Genomic DNA, 23979 nt, shown 5'->3' on the forward strand with positions numbered 1-23979 from the left:
AGAGAAATGTAGGACATCATTAATCACACCAACGTATGTGTAATGGGAATATCAGAAGGAGAAGAGAGAAGAGAGCAGAAAAATATTCGAAGACTTAATGGCTGAAACTTCCCAAATGTATTGAAAAATAGTAATCTGTACATTCAGAAAGCTCAACCAGTTCCAAGTAAGATAAACATAAAGAAATCCATAGACAGGCACATCATAGTTAAAATGCTGAGAGCCAAAAGCAAGGAGAAAATCTTGAAAGTGGCAAGAGAAAAATGATTTGTCATTTATAAGGGAGCCCCAATAAGATTAATGGCTGATTTCTCATCAAATACATTAGAGGTCAGAAGTCAGTGGGATAACCATATTTAAAGTGTGGCAAAAAAAAAAAACACCCTCAAAACAAAAACAAAAACAAATCCTCAATCAGAAAAATCTATCTTTAAAAATTGTCAAAATAAAAATAATCCTTGATAAACAATAAGTGAAAGAATTTGTCACCAGCAGACCTGACTTATAAGAAATACTAAAGGAAATTCTTAAGGCTGAAAGAAAGTGACCCCAGATTGTAAATTAAATCCACACAAAAAACAGAGAACCAGTAACAGTAATTATAATATATAATTATAAAACACAGTGTACATATTTTTCTCATTCTTCTCATGACTGATTTAAAAAGGAGTCCTATAAAACTATGTATATAATGTATTATTGAGCATATGACATAGAAATGTAATATATCTGACAATAACACCAAAAGCAAATACAAAGCTGTATTGGTCTAAGGTAATTACTCCAAATATTAACTGAAATCCACTAGAACAAATGAAAAGAACCAGAAAAAAGAAGGTTAATGTAACAAATATAACAAAAAATATAAATACATACTTGTTCTTCGTTCTTTTCTCAGCTTCTTTAAATGACACAAAATTATATAAAGTAATAGTTTTAACAAAATATTGATGGATTTGTAATATTTATGGACTATTAAAATATTTATGGACTACATGTATATATATGATCTCACAGTAATACCACAAAAATAGGGTAAAGGAATAGGAGTAACATTTTTATATCTCACTGGAATTGTTAGTATAAATTTAAAGCTGATTTTGATACATTAACATGTATATGGTAAGCCCTAGCAACCACTAATGAAATGCTTTAAAAATATAGTAAAAAAAAATTAAAGAAATTAAAATGCCACACTAGAAAATATTCATTTAATGTGAAAGAAATACAGAAAGGTGGAATAAAGGAACAAAAAAAAGGCATGAGTCATGACAAAAAGTAAAATGGTAGTGTACCTTTTCTTCAATAAACATTTGGAAAATGAAATTAAGAATATAATTTCATTGATGGTAGTTTAAAAAGAACAAAATACTTAGGAATAAATTTTGAAAAGACTTAAAGCTACAAGTTCAATAACTTTTATAGACACGGGGCTATACATTTTATGTATTTTATACTTGAGTGAGCTTAGGAAGTTCACATTTTTCAGGAATTTATGTTTTTCATTAAATTTGTTGAATTTATTGATATAAAATTGCTTCTGTTTTGTAGGTGTCCTATTCATATCTATAAGATGTATATTGATGACCGACCTCTCTTTTATTCTTGATATTGCTGATTGGTGTCCTCTCTTTTCTTCATCAGTCTGACGACATTTATCAACTTTTCATCTTTTCAAAGCAATAATTTTTGGTTTCATTGATTTTCTCTATCCTCTTCCTGTTTTCTATTTTATTGATTCATGTTCTTTATTTTCACTTTAAATTGCTTTTGTTTTTATTTGCTCTTCTTTTTCTAGCTTCTTAGTTTGAAGCTTAGAATATTGACCTAAGATATATGTTTTTTTCTAATATAAACATGTAATGATGTAAATTTCCCTGGAAGCACAGCGTTAGCTGCAACTCATAGATTTTTATACATTGTGTTTTTATTTTTATTCAGTACATAATCATTTCTAATTTCATTTGCAACTTGTTCTCTAACCTGTGGGTCATTTAAAACCATGTTGTTTAGTTTCCATGTATTTTGTGATTTCTCAGCTATTTTTATTTTGATTTGTTGCAGTCAGAGAGCATAGTCTGTAGAATTCCTATTCTTTTGAATTTGAGATCTGTTTTATTGAATCACTGTCTACAGTGGTGAATACTACATATTCATTTGACAGAATATATTCTTCATTTGTTAGACATATAATATAAATGGTATAACATATGTATAAATGATATTGTAGTGGGATGGGGAGAAGAAGTAATAGCCAGAATTTTCTGAATTTGATGAAAATGATAAACCCGTAGATTCAAGACAATCAATAAACTCCAAGAAGAAGCAGCATAAAGAAAAACACCCCAAGGTACATCATATTCAGTTTACTGAAAACTAGTGCTATGGTGAAAAACTTACATGCAGAAAGAGAAAAATACTCATTACTTGTAGAAAAATGAGTAAGAATGACAATTGACTTCTCATCACAAACTATATAAGCCAGAAGACCATGGACAGCATTTAAAGTGATAAAAAAAAAATAGTTACTGATCTAGAATTTTATATTCAGAAAAAAATTTCAACTATAAGACAAAATAAAACTTTTTTATTAAAAAAAAGTGTGAGGGATTTCTACATATCCCACCCCCCAAAAATGTCTACATACTAATGACCAGTGAATACGTTACCTTATACAGCAAAAGGGACTTCACAGATGTGATTAAGTTAAGGTTTTTGAGATGGGGAGATTATCTGGGATTATCTAGGTGGGCCAAATGTAATCACAAGGATTCTTATGAGAAGGAGGCAGGAGGGGTAATGTTAGAAAAGATAATGTGATGGCGGAAGCAGAGGGTGAGAAAGAGATGTAATAATAAGAGTGGAGATTTGAGTGACAAAGCCATGAGCCATGAAGTGTCACCCTTTTGAAGTTGGAAAAAGCAAGGGACAGATTTTCTCCTACAGTATTCAGAGGGAATGAATATCTTCTGACACCTTATTTTAACCTTGTAAGACTCATGAACGTCACTGTATTTCAAAATTCATTTCAAATATCTACCTTCCAGAATAGTAAGATAGTTTTACATTTTAAAGCCAATTTTGTGGTAATTTATTATGGCAGAAACAGGAAACTAGTATAGATTTTGGCATTTAGAATTGAGGTGCTTCTCTAACAAATACCTAAAGTGTGGAAATGGTTTTAGAATTGGGAAGTGAGTAGAGGCTGTAAGAATTTTGAAGAGCACGATAGATTTCCTTGAACAGACTGTTGGTGGAAATAAGGATATTAAGGACTCTGCCATTGAGGGCCCAGAAGGAAGTGAGAAACATGATAGAGAAAACCTGTATTGTCATAGAAATCACTTAAATAATTATAAACAAACCATTGAAATATAGATGTTAAAGGAACTGCTCATGAGGGCTCAGAAGGAAGTGAGAGGCACTTTGTTATTTGGTGGCAGAAAACAGTGGGATTTTATCCTATAGTTAATGTAAAAGCAGAACATGTAAGCCATGAATTCGATATTTAGATGAGATTTCCAAGCAACTTGTTGAAGATGTGACCTGATTTCTTTTTTCTACTTATATTAAAATGTGAGAGGAAAGAGAGAGATTGAGGGAAGAACTATTAAACAAAAAGGAGCCAGGACTTGATGATTTGAGAAATTTTCAGTCTATCCAGCTTTCAAAAGTTGCTAAAACTAGAATACTTAATGTCAGGAAAGGGTGCTCTGAAAAGAAAGCCAAGAGTGTTGCTAAAGCAGTCTTTTGGTAGGCCTTTAGATAAAAGTCAGAGTTTTAAACACAGAGGGCTATTTTTTTTTTGGGGGGGGGGAACACTTTAATTGTAGCATTTATTGACATTTTATTAATAATTAAATGATTTCCTACATACATAAAACTTTTTCATTATAAATTTGATTTGAATTCATTTCTAAAATATGTTTCTGTCAACTATCTTTTTATGGTTTATTACAGAATATTGAATATAGTTCCCTGTGCTATACAGTAGGACCTTATTGTTTATCTATTCTATCTATAAGAGTTTGCATCTGCTAATTTGAAACTCCCAGTTCATCCCCTCTCACCCTTGGAAAGCATGTCTGTTCTCTGTGTCTGAGTCTGTTTCTGTTTTGTAAATAAGCTCAATTGTATCATATTTTAGACTCAACATAGAAGTGATATCATATTGTATTTGTCTTTCTCTTTCTGACTTCACTTAGTATGATAATCTCTAGATACATCCATGCTGCGGCAAATGGCATTATTTCATACTTTGTTATGGCTGAGTAGTATTCCATTGTGTATGTGTGTGTGTGTGTGTGTGTACCACATCTTCCTTATACATTCATCTGTTGATGGACATTTAGGTTGTTTCCATGTCTTAGCTATTGCAAATAGTGCTGTTATGAACATTGGGGTGCCTGTATCTTTTTGTATTAGAGTTTTGTCTGGATATATGCCCAGAGTGGGATTGCTGGATTGTATGGCAACTCTGTTTTTAGTTTTTCTAGGAACTTTCATACTTCATCGTGCCTGCACCAACTTACATTCCCACCAACAGTAAACACAGAGGGCTCGTTGAGGAGATTAAGCATGTGACTAATGGATCCCTTCACATATCTCAGGAGAAACCAAGAATAAAGATGGGATTATCTAGTATTTATTTGTGTAAGGGCCTCTTGTTTAATGGAGTAAGTGTTCTGATATACCCTGGAGACCTATAGGTTTTTATATCAGCCAAAATTCTGCCAGTGTAAAGTGAAAGGGACAGAGGAAGAACTAAAAAAATGCTGTTGGACTTTCAAAATTTTACAGGCACTAAACAGACTAATAGAACTACTCATGTGCAAACACATGCTACCCTTCATGAAAAAAGAAGGATTACTCAGAGGTCAGAGCTGAGAGCCCATAGAACAAGGTCATGGGCCCAGAAGGTGGAGCTTCCAGCCACAGAGGATTATTCTTAGGCCTTGAAACCTAATGGAGTTTGCCTAGTTAGATTTCAAAATTGCTTGGGAGTAGTGACTCCGCCCCCCCCCCCCTTTTTTTCCTTTTATTTTCTCCCTTTCTGAATAGAAATATCTATATTGATTATTCTATGCCTGTGATAATATCATACTTTCAGAGAAGAGAAGTTGTTTTCTAGTTTCACAGATCCATAGAGGGAGAGGTATTTTGCCCCAGATGGCTTATATCCAGAGACATATGCATAGATGATTTTGTTGTTGAGATTTAGGACCTTAGAGATGATGAGACTTAGATGAGATTTTTAGACTTGAATTGATGCTATAGATGCTATAATGGGCTGAGATTATTGGGGCCTTTGCCTTCTTCTCATCACCTTCTCTGACTCTGACTTCTTTACTCTCCTGCCTCCCTCTTATAAGGACCCTTGTGATTGCATTACATTGGGCCTACCCAGATAATCTAGAATAATCTCAAAATCCTTAAATTAATCATATCTGAAAAGGTCTCTTTGCCATGTAAGCTAAAATACCTACAAGTCCTGGTAACTAGGATGTGGACATTTTCAGAGGGCTGTGTTCAGCTTATCTCAAGTCCCAAATGGGAGACAACCCAAATGTCTATCAATAGATGAATCAGTAAAAAAAAAAAATAGTGATATTCTTCTCAACAATTAAAAGGACTGAGCTATTTATATACATGACAACATAGATGAACCTCAGATAGTTTTTTATTTTTAAAATAAGAAGTCAGGAAAAATAGAATACATACTATATAATACAATTTATATAAAAATCTAGAAAATGAAAACTAATCTATAGTGACAGCAAATCAGTGATTATGTGTGGACTGGGAGGTGGGAGAGGAGTTGGGAGGGAGAGAGAGAGATATTACAAAAGGGCTTGAGGAAACTTTGAGGGGTGATGTGTTCATTATGTTGACCATAGTGACAGTTTGTATACATATGTCAGAACTTATCAAATTGAACACTTTGCATGTGTACAGTTCTATGCCTCAGTAAATAAACTATTGATAATAGAGAAATAAACACAATCTGTAAATTTATTCACTAGCTTTAGCCTAGAGAATTTGGCATTCTCTTACCTCTAGTTAGGTAATATATATAAATATACGTCATGGCTACATTTCACATATCACACAAGTACCATGTGGCAGATACCACTTAATCATCCTGTCGTCTAACAGGTTTTTTTTGTTAAAGAACTTTTATTGAGAGATAATTGACATACAATAAACTGCATATATTTAAAGTGTACAGTTTGATTTTTTTTCTTATTAGTAACGTATACGTGGCAATCCCAATCTCCCAATTCATCCCACCCCATCTAATGTAGTTTTTTAAAAAGAGCTTTTTCTTTAAAAGGGCTTCAGTAAATACAGATACAGTTGAATTCCCATTTTATCTGTATCCCCAATGTCTTGCATTTTATATTGAGGAAATCAATAAATACTTTTCAAGGAAAGATAAAAATATCAAAATTAGCACAGTGCATTCTAGTTTACAGGGTTATTTCATTGTAAGGATGTTAGTTCTTTGATTATTTGACCCCTTGTGACTTTATTATAGATACAAACCCAACCAGATCTGGGAAAGTAGAGTAAGGAAGTTAGATAGATTCTATTGGACTTGTCATTGGTTATGAGACTTGAAAGAGAGGGGCTGTAATTGTTGATTCCAAGATTTTTCAGCGTGTCTAGTTTGGGTAGTGATGATTTCATTCAGAGAAAGCAGTTGGGAGGGTATAAAAATAGCAATTAACATAAAGCAAACTGAATTATAATTGAAGGAGGTAGCGGAAAGATCAGTTAATTTCAAATATATGGATTTTTATTGATTGGAATGCATACTTTGGGAATACAGATATGAGTGACATTTATCTCAGGTTGCTTTGAGTCCATATGGCTCTACAGGTAGGCATGCAAATAAACTGAAGTACAAACAGGAGCTTTGGGAAGCAATTCTTACTTGCACTGGACTTTCAGATCTTATTAGATGTTGACTGAAAGGACCAGAGATCTGTTTTCTTATGACTGCACAGTATGAAAGGACCCCTCTTTGTGAGGGAGGTGACTTTTGCTATTGAGACGTTATAAATAAAGAAAAATTGGCACTTAGTTTTTCTTTTTATGACATGCCTTACCTAACCCATTCCCTAATGAAACACACATATACACAGATACATCAACTTGAGATCTCAGTCAAGGCTTGGCTTGGACTTGTTACCTAGTCTGTCTTTTTTTGTCTAGTAAAGTTTAGTGAAGCAGAATTGTAACAGAGACTAGGCAGGCGCCAAGTTGTTAGCACGTGACTGTCAGTGCGAGACAGGTTAGCAGGAGACCTTAGCACACAACCCTTAGCATGAGACCCTTAGCACATAACCGTTAGTGTGCCTGTGTGAGAATGACCACTTAGCATAAAATCGTTAACATGCGACTGTTAGTGCATGACCTTTGGTGTGTGGCAGTTAGAGGTCCCACTCCACCAACAGTGGGCCTGGCACTGGTCCTCACTGCAGAGAGTGTGGTTTGCGGCCAATCCCAGCCTTCTCCCTGGGGCCTTCCAGGCCCTTCGGCCTCGGGATTGGTGGGTGAGCTGGGGTCCCCAGGGACAGGCCGAGGGCTGTGTCCTGCAGAGCTCCAGAACCCTCCCCACAGCCGCCCACTGGCCGGTCCCAGGCCTTGAGGTAGCAAAGAGCATCTCCCCCATCTCCACCTCCATGACCTGATGGCGGCGGTAGCTTCCATGGGTCACAGTCCGTGGAGGCCTGAGCAACTGGACTGTATGGTCACTGCCATTAAGGTAACAGCTTCAACCAGCTTCAGTCCCTCTGTTCCGATTTCAAAACTTGGTACAGCTTAAATCAGTTGTCTACCCCTAGGAGGTGGCCAGAGGTCAGGGTTAAGTTGCAAGGACATTGCACATCATTACAGAAGGTCCACTTCTGTGGTTGGGGCTATTGTCAAAGAAGGGCAATAGTGAGATAGGAATTAACCTGATTGGTGTTGCTACAACATGTATTCCTATTGATCCTAACAAATGGTTCTATCTAGTTTAAATGAAAAGCCCGAGGGCCGTCTGGGTCCTGGGCACCTGGCTCCCTCAGTGATGACGGCCAGGCAGGATCTGGTGACCTGGCCCTGAGTATGCTGCCAGCTGAGATCTGCCTCTTCAGCTGGGCCTGGGCACTGGCAGGAGGACCCAGACTGGGTACTGGACGAGTGCTCCCGGGCAGGGTAGCACATGGACCCCCTCCTCTTAGCCAGGACCTGGACCTCGGAGGGCAAAAGTCAAGCCTTGGGACCTTGCCCTTTCTTGTCAGAACAGAATAACATTTGTTTGGGTGGAGGTTTATAGGAATATCATGATCTGACTGTGGCCTGACCTCAAGAACAAAGGATCTGACTCCAAGAAGTTTATAATAACTAACCATGCCCCGCCCTCACCTTTCCTATAAAAGGGCTTTGCTGAAAGCTTTCCCAGAGTCTGGGGTTTTTAAGGCATGAGGCACCTGTCTCCTTGCATGGCCCTGCAACAAACCTTTCTCTGCTCCAGACTCCGACATTTTGATATTGTTTGGCCTCACTATGCACCTGGCATGTGGACTTGCAATCAGTAACAGAATCAAAATCCAAACAGTCATTTCTTTTTGTCCTTGGAGGGATGGACCCTAAGGCTTTGTTGCACCAAGGAATTGTCTGTTTCTTGATGGTTTTATATTCAGTTTTCTTCTAGTTAGTGAACTGCAAATATCCCATCATTGACAAAAGAATGCTGGTCTAAGGTCACAAGGCATTCTGGTGAAATGATAGTCTTTATGGTGCAATGTCAACATTATGAATAAAATCTTTCCCATTGTGGTAATGACTCAAATTCCTATTGGATCAAGTTGATAGTAATCATCTGTATGGTAGTCTGAGCTGGAATATTAGCTCTCAGTTGAATCAGCTTTACAAAGTTGATACCATAATAGGGAAAAAGGCATAAGTCCCATTATGGAAAATCCATGGCATTCATCTCAGTACAGTTAAAGGTATAAGACTACATCTGAGATGGAATGAGAAGTCAGGCTTGGTTGTAGAGCCCATTTTATAGGAAGAAATGATACTATGAATTTTCTGTACCTGGGTAAGAAGGAGGGTCGAACAGTGAAACAGGAACCCAGAAATGGGAAACCCTGTTTACTTAGAGTTGTGTATTATGATGTCATCAATACATGGGGTCCAACACATGGTTATGCAGTCATTGTGAGCCACTGCTATTGTCAGCTTGTTGAGTGTGTGGTAATACTTCTTAAAGTTCTCTTATCTCATACTTTTTTTGGGGGGGGGAGGTGGGAGAAGAAGCTGTTCTGAAAGAACCATTGTTATTATCTTGTCTCTTAACCTCTTTTGTATCTCTTATAATATGGTGAAAAGACCATTATGGATTTTTAGAGTTCAACAAATATAGGTTTGAATTTTAGCTATACCACTTGCTCGCTGGCAAACTTGGGAAAGTTACCTAATTCTCTCTGGGTATTATTTTCCTCTTCTTTTAATACCTACATTACCTGTTTTTGTGAGCCTTAATGTAATTAACATTAAAATTTGTAAAATCTGTATCTTCATGCCTGAGACAGAGTGGCCATTTAATAAAAGTTAGTTTCTTCTCCTTTCCACATCCCACACACCTTTAAACATAGTTACACCCTCAGGTGTCAGAGCAACTGCTTCAAAATCTGCTCAGAGTATTTTGGATTAAAATTGCCTGATGCGTACTGATGTATTTTCCAGTACTGACAGTTGTTATTATAGCATGAATCATTCCATGCGTGGAACTTATAGGTAACATTGGAATCCTTCAAGTATTCACCTCTAATATGCTTTTATCCAATCTCCTGACCCTCATCTCTCTCTCTCTCTCTCTCTCACACACACACACACACACACACACACACACACACTGCAGTACTCATGAAATCTCTAAGATAGCATTGGCCTATTAAATTTGTTGCTAATTTTTTTCACACTGTGCTTACCAAGAGGAATGAATCAGAAAATCTCCAGAATAATTATTAAAGAACTCAGGAGCCAAAAAATATTGATTTATTTACAGTCTCCCATCAATTTAAGTGTATTGTATTTTGGATGGCTTTGTGTATGAGCTACTTTACTATAGACAAATAGTTTCATATTACGGCAGTTAAGAGATAGGACCTGTGGTAGGCAGAATAATGGCTTCTAAAGATATCCAGGTCCCAATTCCTGGAAACTGTGAATGTTACCTTGTATGGCAAAAGGGGTTTGCAGATGTGATTTAAATTGAGGATATTAAGATGGGTAGAATTTGCTGGATTATCTGGATGGGCCCTAAATGTAATCATATTGTCCTTATAAGAGGGAGGCAGAGGGAGCATAAACTACAGAAGGAAGAAGGCAAGGTGATGATGGATGAAGATGCACATTGCTGGCTTTGAAGATGAACGAAGGAACCATGAGGCACAGACAGCAAGGAATTCTTGTAGCATCTAGAAGCTGTAAGAGGCAAGAACAGATTCTCCCTTGGAGCCTCCAGAGGAAGCTGCCAACACATTGACTTTAGCCCAATGAAACAGATTTTGGATTTCCGATCTCCAGAAAGGCACGAAAATAAATTTACATTGTTTTAAGCCACCAAATTTGTGGTAACTTTTGACAGCAGCAAAATAGTACAAGATCTAAATGGTACCTATTGAGAATAAGGTAAGCCTGTGTTAGCCTTCAATACAATGTTAAATAAGAACAGTATGTGTTTAGTTACTTGCCCTATATGCTTTATTCGTGACTTGAGGTCATTAAAGAGAGACTTCCACACTGATGTATTCTGTCATTTCCAACCCTTTGTCACCATCTTTATTATGAAACCATCTAGATCGCAAAGCTGCTGTTGTCAAATTTCAGATTTTTCTTATGAGTCCTACTCAATTGAATCTGGCTTGCAAGCATTTTATGTGGAGGCAGCTTGTCCAATTGTGACAGCTGCAAGAAACTGGGTGCTGACAGATTCAGACCCCCACATTAACCTTTGCATCACTCACAGAAATTTTGATAAGTGACAGTCCGTCTCAGTGATTGCCCATTCAGCTCATTGTTCTTCAGGTGAATGATTCACAGCTGTATGTGAATTCTCTTTTGAAAGTTTTCCCACACATGCACACAATTCCTGAGTCAGTGTGATAAGGACATCTAAATAACTACAGTTTTTCTTCAACAATGTAGTTATGATAACTCTAAAGCAAGAAAGTCTCTGAGAGCTGGTAGGTGGAGAGTCAAACGGCTACTGCTGCCTACCTAGTTGTCACATAATTTTTTCTGCTTCTATAATTCTAGTTCCCTGCTGCCCTTCCTTCCTGTACAATAATGTATGCTCTGTAAGCGTCACCATTTTGCCACCCACACTTCACCTTTTATTCTAGATTAAAAGCAGAGGAAATTTCCTTTTCATTTACCCAGAAACCAGAGTTTATTCAATATTTTATGTGTTAGAATTACAGTATATACTTTTTGGAGGATCAAAAACTTGACTATTTTTTATAGTTACGTTTTATTAAATAGAAGATTGCTATTAGTGTGTTACCCCTTATGGCTTTTCCCTCTAAAATACTGAAGTGAATAATACTTTACCTTTTGGGTGACATTTGATTGATGCTGCTAAAATAGTAACGTTTAAATTCTTTAGTATTTGGAAGATAATTTTATGATTTCCTGATGATTGGATGATGTAGCCCAGAATGAAGTCAAGTGCAGTTGTTGTGCTGATCCTTGGGTGTAGCAGTAGCAACTTATGGGGCTGAATGATGCAAAATGGCCAGAGGCTGGGCCTGTGCAATCAGGTTTTATACCTCTGACAAGCAAAAGAGGGCAATCTTTGTTTTACAACACTCAAGAGTCAATGAGGTGCTAGTCATGGTCCCTTCTGGTTAGGTTTATATTTATATCTATTGCTGACAATATTACCACACATTTAGTGAGTTAAAGCAAAAATTTATTATCTTACAGTTTTTGCGTCTTAGGAATCCAAGCACGGCTCGGATCCTCTGCTTTAGGGTCTCTCACAAGGCTATAATCAAGGTGTCAGTCAGGGCTGGGATCTCACCTCTGGTTTGACTGGGGAAGGATCCACTTCCAAAGTGTGCATGTTTGTTGGCAGGATTCGGCTCCTTGTGGTCAGCTGAGAGTGTGAGTTCCTTGCTGGCTGCCCTCAGTTCCTTGACTAAGGGGCTCAGTTTGGAGGCTTCTCTCAGTTTCTTGCCACATGGGCCTATTCATAGGACAGTTTACTTCATCAAAGCCAGAAAGGGAGAGTGTCAAAAGGGGGACTCTGCTAACAAAAGAGAAGTTACAATCTTATGTAACGTAACCAGGGAGATGCCATATTCTGTTGGTCAGAAGCAAATCATAGGTCATGCCTGTACTCAAGGGAATGGGATTACACAAGGGTGTGAATGCCATGAGGCAGGGGTAATTGGGGTCATCTGAGAGTCTGTTTGTCACAGGTCCCCGATGCAGAAGGAAGGCAGAAGTGATTACTGAGTATTCCATTTTGTAACTTACCCAAGAGTATTCATGAGTAAGAATTGACACTATATTTAGGCAAGTTATATAACAACATATGAAAGGGAATAATAATGTACACCATATCTGATATGTGGTGGGGACTCAATGGATGTTTGATAAATAAAACTTATGGTGTATTTGCAAATCCATTTATACATAAAGAGCTTTCACTGACATTATTTTACTTCTTCCTCACAACAGCTCTGTGAGGGAGATAAGGCAGGCATTCGTATGTTAGAGAAGTAGAAAATCATGATTACAAAACTAGTAACTACTAAAGCTGAGATCCAAATTTAGTACCCTTTCTACCAGCATTTATCCCCTGGGTTGTTTGGAAATGTGAGGAGGCTGCCATGACGTTCCAGGGGACCCCAGCCAGGCTGGATTTCTCAAGCCCTTTCTGCCACAGTAGTTATATTTTTGTCTTTTAGTTTTAGTCAATATTATAAGTTTTAAAGGATATGAATAAAAGTGTCAAACATTTCTATAAAATTTATTGTTATTAAAAACAGCAGGCTCCTGCCCATCTTCCTCTCATCCCCTTATCACTTTCATCTCTTTTGATTATCTCAGTATTTATCCTTTTGTTCTAATTTGTTCATTTTGCCACTTAGCTTTTCAGTTTTAGGTAGTATCTGTTGACTTAGCACTGTGGAATGTGAGGATTCATCTCCCTCCCTACACACCACACAAGCACACATATGTATGTATGCTTGTGTCCCCTTACTGTCTCTCCAATATGTTAATCGCATAATTTGAGTCAGATCTGTCTTGTCCATGTACTTTATGATATTTGTTGACAAACATTATAATATTTACTGACCTATATATTAACCTCTGATTCCTTTTCCAGTTTTTTGTCTTTCCTCTAGTAAATAATTATCTTTTTTTCCATTATGATTAGTTTTCTATGTATATATAGTCAGTACAAGTGTAAACTCATATCTTCCCAAGATATGTAGATCTGTCAGGTATTTTATACATCTTATATCTCTGAAGAATGTCACCCAGGCCTTTCTTTTTGCTCAAATCTGGACTGGTCACCTTCTACTCCTTCTGCACAGGTATCAATCTCAGAGCTCTCTTCATCATTGATTGTCTGGGGAATCCTATCACCTCTCTCCTATGTTGGATTCCTGCTTTCTATATCTCTTATTTTGATGGAGCATATCTTCCAAGAATTTCCTGAAAATGTGTTTAATCTATCCTCACCCCTGATTGACATTTAGACTGGGTATACCATTCCAGAGTTGGAAATACATTTTCTTGAGAAACTTAAAGCAATTATCACATTGTCTTCTAGATACTGTTGTGAGCTTCGCTTTAGATTGATCCAGTTGAGCTGTTTTGTTGGGGAAACTTTGATGTCAGTGCCTTTAGCTCTTTCCTCTTGAGATAGACGTAAATCTTAGAAAATCGCTCTTTCAATCTCCTAATGGGAAGTTCTCAGGGCCACTTAGGGCTCAAGGATGTCAGCACTCAGTATTGCCTGTGTTTTCTAAGTCACTCTATTGTCAGTTTGTTACCCTACCCTAAACTGTGACTGATTTAGACAATTATTTTACTCTCCCCAGAGAATAAACTTTCAGTCTTTTGCAAGATTGAGGGAGAGAGAGTCATAAGGCTATAAAGAGTGAGGAAAGCATATGGGAATCTGACTGCTGTTTACATGTACTTTCAGATGGTTCTTCAGTTTTTGCCTTTTTTTCACCTCTGCTTCTAGACATATCTGGTATGAAGTTCATGAGAATTTTGTGATATCATTGTGTTGATTCTTCATTTTTCCTATGACCTGCTTTGAATTGTTTTCTTAAGTGTGTTTAGTCATTTGTCATTATCTACTTTACAGCTTCCAGAATTTTGTTACTCTAGTTTCCTGTGTTGGAAACGTCCTCTAATTTGAAGGGATGTCAGAGGTGTAGTACCCTTCTAATAATTTAAATGGAGAACTACCAGACAGCTTCTTATCTCCCAGTTCTTTGGCCTGGCCTACGAATGCCAGTACTAAGCTGGAGAACCTCATTTCCTGATGAGAGGAAGCAGAATGGGAATATAATTTAGCTTTTTTAGAAAAGGGTGCAGTTTCTATTAAAATATATATATTTTAATATATTTATTTATATTTATATATTAGTACCTATTGTATGCCCAGTAATAGGGAAACAAGTCTAGAAATGTTGAAGTGTCTTATCTTAGGTAAGTTAGTTCTCCCTGGGGAAACTCATCTCATTCTATTTTTAATCTAAGCCAAATACTATGCTTGTTCCACATGAGCATCCCAATCATCCCTCCTTATTGCCTTCTCAGAAGCTATGCAGAGGAAAAATACCTCCATCTGCCTGTGGAGAGAGGAAGCCAAATGATCCCTCCCACGTTAGCCCATAGAGGACTTTCCTTACTGTTTTATGCATCCCAGCCTCCAACCCACCTGTCAGAGAATTGGGCTGATTATGTTCATACTTTCTGTTCTTATTTACACATCTATTTTGATATTATTTAACTTCTATTTAAGAACGAGTTATAAACTTTGGACCTATAGCAAAGTCAAGCTTGAAATGAACTTCTAAAGGCACAAATTGTGTTACTTTTTTTTAGTAATCATATTATCCTTTTTGAATCACTATCCTTTGTATTAAATGTTAATATAAATATGCCAAGTATAATGGCTCTTATACAGAGATTGATCACAGAAATAATACTACATAATACCTTATGCCCAAAAACAATTTGAAAATATTTCTGTTTCAGATTTCCTATTCTATTTATCAAACTTTTATGGTGTGCTTATACTATGCCAGGCTTTGTTAGTTACTGGGAATGCAGAGATATGGCCTCATGGACCTTAAGGGTAGTGAGGAGACACATTTGTAAAGGAATCGTTATAAGACAGGATTATGAGATAAATATAGAAATACATCCTGTGAATAGAGTACCAAACAAGGAAGCTCCCAGGGAAGGAGAGCAGAGCTCAGAATGACTTCACAGAGATGATAACTGAGCTGAGTTTAAATGAAGAGGAGGATTATGACATGTGAACAAGGAGGGAGAGGTGGGCAGAGCACATGTAAAGACATGAGGCATGAAACAGAATAATATGTTTTGGGAACACTGACGTGTAAAGGGAGATACCCTAACACATGGTGGATACCAGTTGAAATATACAAACAGTTTGAGAAGAGCAGTGGATGCCAGTTAGTCAATTCAGTTTCTTTTTAAAAGATTCTAAATTCTGAATACATTTACTATTACAAATAATCAATTGTAATCTTACAGGTCAAAGCATCTGTTAACTTTTGTTATGTAATATACCGTCATAAACTTCATAGCCTAAAACAGCAACCGTTTTTAAGCTTAATCTGCAGTTTGTCCCGTAGGCTGGGATCAGGTGGGTTGTTCTTCTAGTGTGGACTGGCTTGCCAATAACCTTGGCTGGCCTCGTTTATGTGACTGTAACCAACTGGTACATCAGCTGGGGCTGCCAAATTAATGATGGCCTCAGATGAGTAGGGATGCCTACGCTCCCTCTCATGTGGTCTTGTGTCCTCCAGCAGGTTAACGAGGGATGGCTCATATTGCAGTCTCAGGTCTTGAGAGTGAGGATGAGTTAAAGCCTTCAAGAGGCTTAGGACTAACACAAGATTGCTTTCAGCACAGCTTTTGGCCAAAACATGTCCCAAGGCTAACCCACACTCAAGGGGTAGAGAAATAAACTCCAACTGTTGATGACAGTAGCTCCAAAGAACCGTGGCCACTTTTGTAACCTACCACAGCCCATCAGCAAATTTATTAAGTTAGTGGACATCTATGGCCTTGTCCGTAGAGTCATAGCAACTTCTGACTACCCTATCTCCTACTCCCTTAGAATCATCAACATGCATACCTGACTTAGAGCGACCAACCAGCCTGGTTTGCCCTTGGACTGTTCAGGCTTTCACACTGAAAGTTCTGTGTCCCTGGAAACTCTTTAGCTCCAAGTAAACCAGTACATTTGGTCAACTTATACCTCTTTAACAATGACATATTTCAGATTGGCCTAATTCAAGTCAGGCCAATCAGAATTATTTTCAGAACTTTTAAAACTGGAATTGAGCCTTTTGCGTCTGCAGCGCGTTAGGGTTGCGTCCCCGTGCTTCGTCCGATGCTGTCCCACCCCGGGAACCAGGGCTTACTCCTGTATGTGGTTTGCACCATCAGAGGGTACAGAATGGATCTCGGAGGAGGGGGGTCCCTGCTGGGTCTTGAAGGGAACCACGTGTAGACCTGCACAACGTTCAGTCTCCTGACCTCTGGAGTTCACTGTTGGCAGAAAAGCACACTTTGAATGGACCATGATGGATCCAGGATTGGGAGAGAATTGCCAGGTCATGGAAGCAACCTAAATGTCCATCAGCAGATGAATGGATAAAGAAGATGTGGTACTTATGTACAATGGAATATTACTCAGCCGTACAAAGGAATGGAATTGGGACATTTGTAGAGACATGGATCGACCTAGAGACTGTCATACAGAGAGAAGAGTTTCTCGGCTGTGGAGTTGGAATGCAAGGTCCCTTGAAAAAGATGACCCTATTTACTGAGAAAGCATGAAGGTTCTGGTTGAATTAGTCCCACAATGTTGATATGTAACCTGAGTGTCCAGAGCTGAAAAGCCTGTGGCTGTTATGAAGAGTCAAGTATTATTTTAAACTTTGTAGCCTTTTTATCTGGAGAAACAAAATAAATTCTTTAATTCAAAAAAAAAACAAAAACAAAAAAAAAAAAACTGGAATTGATAGAGAGTCTGTGTTTCTGATGCCTGAAGAAACTTAAAACTTTTGTTGGTTATGATTTTTTTTTTTTAACCTTTTGGAGAAAGACAGTGAACCATAAGAGAGAATGAATCTAAAATGCAGAAAGCAGCAGCAGCATCTCTGTTGTTGGTTCATTTTTACTGAGGCTCATTGGCATCCTTTGGCTTAATCCTTCCCTGGATTCTGAGAGATAATAAGTTCTGGTTTATGATTAAGCTAGTCTGAGTTAGATTTTTGTCACTTGCAACCCCAAAGTGTCCTCTGTTGGTGTCTGGAAGTAGGGGTATAACCGAAAGATCCTGAAATATGGAATAAGCAAAGTGGGTCAGGAGCCTGGTTAGGATGCCTGTGTCGCAGGTTGAGAAACTAACAGTTCTTGAAGTGTGGTAGCAAAGTTCAGCTGTAACATTGTTTTTTGGGACTGAGACCACATGCTAACTGAAGCTGAATTTTGTAGGAAATACTCAGAACAGTAAAGTTTTTAGGTTTCTGACATTCCTCATAGATATTATAAGTAAGAGATAAGTACCAGTTCAGCAGATAGGGAATAGAAGACTGCTCTGAAGTCATTAAGCAAAGCTCTTACTGCTTCAAGCCAATGATCTGAGACTGTCAAGGGTAGGTTTTACTGAAAGGGAGAAGATAAATTCTCTAGCATACTGTGAAGTTATTTTCTGATTAGGAGCTGTGGATCCTGGCAATTAGAATGGCAGTGTCTCAGAAATACCAGGAATATCAGGGCTTTGGGGTCCTTTAATTTCATTTTAAGCACTTTGTTGAAGATACTGTGCCTGATCAAGGGTTGCCTCCTTTTGTGAAATGTCCTTCTTGGAGGAGGGACAACACAATGGAAAAGTTACAGCATTAAAAAATCTAGCATCAAACAATATTTTAACATTTAAAAAATATATTCTGTACAAACTTTGAAAAACTCAAAATACATTAAAAAGTTAAGCACAAGTTATTTAGTCAGAAGGTTTAACTCTCTAAGCTCAAAATAATTCTGTTATATCAATTTCTTATTTACTAAAGATTGGGAGGGAACCTTTAAGTTTTATTTTAAGGCAGCTAGATTTGTAATCCATATTTAAAAGGTGCTTTCAGGGTTGGAATAATTATATGCAGGAAGATGCAAACAGCTTATTTTAAATATGCTTGAAGGAGAAGATTTCACTGAATTAAATCTTCAGGTTACATTTATCAGTGCCTGCACCTGTTTGTTGAAATTAAAATGGAATAATTTTATCAAAATTCTTTCATTTTACTATTCTATGTTTCAGTTACTTGCGTTGATGAATATATTCTCTCCCCCAAAGCATAAAATTTTGAGCAAGTGTTACTGATTATTTAAATTTTGCATCTTTTAACAAGTAAAGGGATTTGACCAGAACTTATAGGATATTTAAAACAATACAAGAAGGACCCATCCTTCAATGTTTATCAAGGCTATTACTTCCATTCTGTCAGTCAGCATGTATTATGCAACCACTGTGCATCATTCTGAAATGTTATCATCATCAGGTATTGCTTAAAGGCTTCTTGATTGCCGGGAAAAAGACTAAGAGGCTGAAAAGGCATATTTTTCACTCTCCAGGATTTTGTAGTTTAAGAAAGGCAACACTGAAGAAACAGAGATGAGCAAAACCAGATGAATACATGAATTAAATAAACAGCTAAAATATTTATCAAAAGAATCAGTTGTTTGAGATGTAGATTCATGGGTACTGCAGTTTTAGAAAGAAAAAAAAAAAAACTAACAAACCTGGGATAGTTACCTCTCTTCTAGTAATGAGAGAAGAGTTTATGGAAAGGGCAGAATTTGAAGATTGTATATATATGTTGTGTGTGTGTGTGTGTGTGAGCACTCGTGTGTGTCCATAGTGAAGGGGGAAGCTTGATACATTTCCAAGTATAGGATGAAACTTGGAGGAATCACCAGCACATTGCCTCTGTTGTTGAATAAATTTGAATGAATGAACAAAAGAGTGAGTGAATAAGCTTTGAAGGATAAACAAGTCTGCTTCAGACAGTAAAATAAAACAAACAAAGGTAGCAGGAAAAAAACCAAGCTATATAAGATAGCCCAGTGTAGTCTGATAAAATCCTTCTGGGCAGAGCATGCCTATCTGGGGAACATTGAATAGTGGGGAACTGTCATAAGGCCTTAAAGCAAGAAATAAATGATCACTGATTACTTAGGCATACCTCGTTTTATTGTACTTCACTTTATTGTACTTTGCAGATATTGCATTTTTTACAACTTGAAGGTTTGTGATAACCCTGCACTGAGCAAGTCTGTTGGTGCCATTTTCCTAGCAGCACTTACTCACTTCATGTCTCTGTGTCTCGTTTTGGTAATTCTCACAATGTTTCAAACCCTCCACCAGCAAAAAGACTACAGATCATTTAACGCTCAGATGATAATTAGCATTTTCTTAGCAATAAAGTATTTTTAAATTAAAATATGCACATTTTTTAGACATAAGGTTAAATTTTATATGCACTGGGGAACCAAAAAAAAAATTGTGTGACTCGCTTTAATACAATATTCACTTTATTGCAGTGGTTTGTATCTGAACCCACAATATCTCTGAGGTGTGCCTGTATTTCAGAAGCAGTCATATTTATCTGAGACATTAAGAATAAGTAAGAATCAAATTGATAAAAAAGAGGCAAAAGAATTTTTTAAGAAGGGAAAAGCGTGTCTCACCTACGGATAAGAGAATGTTAGGTCCGTGAAACTGAAGCTTAAATAGATTATGAAGGAACTTAATGCAGGGTTGGGGTTGAGGAAGAGGTGAGAAATTGGAGAGAGAAGCAGTGGCTATGGAAAGCCTTGGGAAACCTTGGTAAAGAATTGAGACTTAGTTTGAAGGCATTGAGAAGACACTGTCAGTTATAAAACATGATCACATTGAAATTTTAGTTTTTAATAAGTAATCTGTATGGCAATTCTCTGAGAAACTGTGTGAATATGCTACCCCTCAGTATTGTACCCCCCAGTGGTTTTGGCATTCAGTGATGATTGCTACCATCCAGTATTCATTGATGATAATTTTATCAGTTATATAATGGCAAAATTTCACAAATGACAATGTAAACTTGCCATTTTGTATTTCTAATCTTATTCTTATTTCTATTTATGAGTATTATTTATATTTCTATTTATTTTTCTTCTCTCTATTTAGACTCATGGATTCTTTTCTAGATCAGTTTATTATAACTAATTCCTGTCATTATCCATTTTGACATTCAAATTGTCCCTAATTTGTCCTTTGATATGCCTCCATCAGTTTTGAGCACCTTCTTTCTGGAACAATAAAATGTTTCATAGTCTCCTTGAACTTTTGCTATCTCAGCCCTGAAATCGTCAGTTTTTCTAGGGAGGTCATTAATATTGAAAATAATATTTAAAATATTTAGAAACCAAAGCCTGGGCCCTAAGTATGCGTATTACTTGCTATACGGTATTGTTGCTTTTAGGCCCTTTCAGTGATAAAGCTAGGAAGCATATTATTTTTAAAAAATCATATATGTGAGTTAGCATATGGTATTTGTTTTTCTTTTTCTGGCTTACTTCGCTCTGTATGACAGTCTCTAGGTCCATCCACCTCACTACATAACTCAGTTTCATTCCTTTTTGTGGCTAATATTCCATTGTATATATGTGCCACATCTTCTTTATCTATTCATCTGTTGATGGGCATTTAGGTTGCTTCCACGTCCTGGCTATTGTAAACAGTGCTGCAATGAACATTATGGTACATGTTTCTTTTTGTATATGTGCTGCCGAAGCGAACACACATGTTTCTTTTTGGATTATGGTTTTCTCTGGGTATATACCCAGTAGTGGGTTTACTGGGTCATATGGTAGTTCCATTTTTAGTTTTTAAGGGAACCTCCAAACTGTTTTCCATAGTGGCTATACCAACTTACATTCCCACCAGCAGTGCAGGAGGGTTTCCTTTTCTCCACACTCTCTCCAGCATTTATTGTTTCTAGATTTTTTGATGATGGCCATTCTGACCAGTGTGAGGTGATACCTCATTATGGCTTTGACTTGCGTTTCTCTAATGATTAGTGGTCAGATGAACCCAGTGACAGGGCAAGAATAAAGATGGAGATGTAGAGAACTGACTTGAGGACATGGGTTGGGTGGGGGAGCGAAGGGGAAGCTAGGATGAAGTGGAGACATATATACACTACCAAATGTAAAATAGCTAATGGGAAGTTGCTGAATAACATAGGGAGATCAACTCGATGATGGGTGATGACTTAGAGGGCTGGGATAGGGAGTCGTGGGAGGGAGGGCATATGGAGATATATGTATAAATAAGCTGATTCACTTTGGTGTGCAGAAAAAAACTGGCACAACAGTGTAAAGCAATTATATTCCAATAAAGAGCTTTAAAAAAACATGGTACCTATAAATCTGAATCTGATACCTTTAAATCTAACATTGGAAGGTTTTTTCCTCTTATTCCCTCAATTATATTTGTATTTCCTTTCACAGCGAGAATCCTGGTTCCCCACAGCATCAATATAACTGCCTATTTACTCAGTTCTAAGCCATGAACGTGTACTTGTGCTTGTAGGACACAAACACACACACACGAACACAGAAACACACACTCTCTCTTAGCATTACTACATCAGTACCACAAAGACTACCAAATCTATCAAGTAAAATTCAAGATTTATTTGCAATTACTTTTGTCCTTAAGATAGTATTTCCACAAAGGTGGAAACAGCATTGTGTTCAAAATTGTTTTGTGGTTTTTGTTTTTAATTTATCTATTTTTATTTATTGGCTGTGTTGGGTCTTTGTTGTTGCATGCGGGCTTTCTGTAGTTGTGGAGAGCAGGGGCTACTCTTTGTTGTGGTGTGCAGGCTTCTCATTGAGGTGGCATCTCTTGTTGTGGAGCGTGGGCTCTAGGCACATGGGCTTCAGTAGTTGCAGAGCATGGCTCATTAGTTGTGGCTCGCAGGCTCTAGAGCACAGGCTCAGTAGTTGTGGCACACAGGCTTAGTTGCTCCACAGCACATGGGATCTTCCCAGACCAGGGCCCGAACCCGTGTCCCCTGTGTTGCAAGTGGATTCTTAACCACTGCACCATCAGGGAAGTCCCTCAAAATTGTTTTTATTTTATTTCACATAGTTATGTAACTATTTGATATACAATTAGGTTCGTATGTTTTTATTTGTAATAAAATTTAGAGATTTTCAACCCATTCGTGTTGACTTGATTTTGTTTTTTGACTACATAAAACATTAATATGGTCCAAAAGTTGAAACTATATAAATGAGTATTTTCAGAGAAATCCTACCCCTTTTCTTTTTTTTTTTTTTTTTTGAACCTTTTTTTTTTATTATTTTTTTGGGGGTACACCAAGTTCAATCATCTGTTTTTATACACATATCCCCGTATTCCCTCCCTTCCTTGACTCCCCCCCCGAGTCCCCCCCACCCTCCCCACCCCAGTCCTCTAAGGCATCTTCCATCCTCGAGTTGGACTCCCTTTGTTATATAACAACTTCCCACTGACTATCTATTTTACAGTTGGTAGTATATATATGTCTGTGCTACTCTCTCGCTTCGTCTCAGTTTCCCCCTCACCCCCCGCCCCCTCCCATACCTCGAGTTCTCCAGTCCATTCTCTGTATCTGCGTCCTTGTTCTTGTCACTGAGTTCATCAGTACCATTTTTTTTATACTTTCTACTCTTCTGGCAACTCCATGTAGGTAACCTATTTTTCTTCCTGGCTTATCCTTCCTATATTTATTTCCTTGCTTTTTTCTTAATCAAAAGCATACTATGTATATTTTTACATGTAGATTTAAAAAAAACTACCATGTGACCTAGCAATTCTCCTCCTGGGTATATATCCCAAAAAATGAAAACACTAATTTAAAAAGAGACTTGCACCCCAATGTTCATAGCAACAGTATTTATAATTGCCAAGATATGGAAGCAACCTAAGTATCCATCAACAGATGAATAAAGAAGATGTGATGTATATATACGAGATACTACTTAACCATAAAAATTTTGCCATTTGCCACAACACGGATGGACTTGGAGGGTGTTATGTTAAGTTAAATAAGTCAGACAGAGGAAGACAAGTACTGTATGATATTACTTATATGTGGAATCTAAGTAATAAAGCAAAATAATGAATATAACAAAAAAGAAAGACTCAGATATAGAGAACAAGCTAGAGAGGTGATCAGTGGGAACAGGGAAGAGCAGAGGAGCAAGAAAAGGGGTAGGGGATTAAAAGGTACAAACTACTATATGTAAAATAAATAAGCTTCAAGGATATATTGTACAACCCAGGAAATATAGCTAATGTTTCATAGTAACTATAAATGGAGGGTAACCTTTAAAAATTATGAATCACTATGTTGTACACCTAAAACTTACATAATATTGTACATCAACTATACCCTCAATAAATAAATACACTGGATGAGATTAATATCAGATAGGATTGAAGCAGAGAAGATCAGTGAACTTGAAGACATAGCAATAGAAACTTAAATGAAGAACAGAGAAAAAAAGACAGAAAAATGACCACCGCGTCATTGAGCTATGGGGCAACTTCAAGCAGCCAAGGTACATGTAATTGATGTCCAAGAAAAA

At 37.2% G+C, this 23979-nt stretch overlaps 1 protein-coding gene across 5 annotated transcripts in view; it reads left to right on the plus strand.

The window, feature by feature from the left end:
* ANKS1B (ankyrin repeat and sterile alpha motif domain containing 1B) overlaps positions 1-23979 on the plus strand; it is a 1070894-nt gene that overhangs the window by 225825 nt on the left and 821090 nt on the right. The gene's annotated exons all lie outside the window — the stretch shown is intronic.

This window comes from Hippopotamus amphibius, chromosome 7 (genome assembly GCF_030028045.1).
Source record: "Hippopotamus amphibius kiboko isolate mHipAmp2 chromosome 7, mHipAmp2.hap2, whole genome shotgun sequence".
Taxonomy (NCBI): Eukaryota; Metazoa; Chordata; class Mammalia; order Artiodactyla; family Hippopotamidae; genus Hippopotamus; species Hippopotamus amphibius.